The following is a 647-nucleotide window of genomic DNA, read 5'->3' on the forward strand; positions in this document are numbered from 1 at the left end:
GTATTCATAAAGTTTAACCGACATTCATATATTCTTACAGATACTCTAATATTGTTTATTATTTTCACTCAAGTTATTATTATTATAATTAATAATAATAATTGACATTAAATTAACTACCGGTATGAAAGTGCAATGACGATGTAAGAAATTCAGAGAATACAACAATAAACATCATATATTTTCAGTATTACCTTTGGTAATAATGGCAATAGTTACTTACAAGTCCATGGATAAGTATACCGTATGTATAAACCTATGTACATATAAGTGTGTAGGAGTGTAAGACAGTGTTTAGCGTTGTACATCTCAAGTGAATACAAATCCCTCCATTTTCCGCAGAACTGCAGTAGGTTCAGATTTAGCTGCAGCCTCTCTTTCTTGCTCTCTCTCCCTCTCTCTCCCTCTCAGCCCCTTTTGTCACAGATTCTAACCTCTAAAGTCTTTCAAGAAATCACATACTTTTTTCTCTGTCACTTTCTCTCCATCCCCTCATCTCTCTATCCTTGACAACTCCTCCACCTCTCCTGAACCCTCTTTCTCTCTCTCTCTGCTTTCAATACCAAATGTATGTTAACTCTAATCCCTCAATCCTTCTCCCTCTCCCTTTTCACACTTACTTCCTCCCTCCCTCTTTTCTGTCCATC

The sequence above is a fragment of the Coregonus clupeaformis genome, chromosome 17 (genome assembly GCF_020615455.1).
Source record: "Coregonus clupeaformis isolate EN_2021a chromosome 17, ASM2061545v1, whole genome shotgun sequence".
In the NCBI taxonomy this organism is placed as follows: domain Eukaryota; kingdom Metazoa; phylum Chordata; class Actinopteri; order Salmoniformes; family Salmonidae; genus Coregonus; species Coregonus clupeaformis.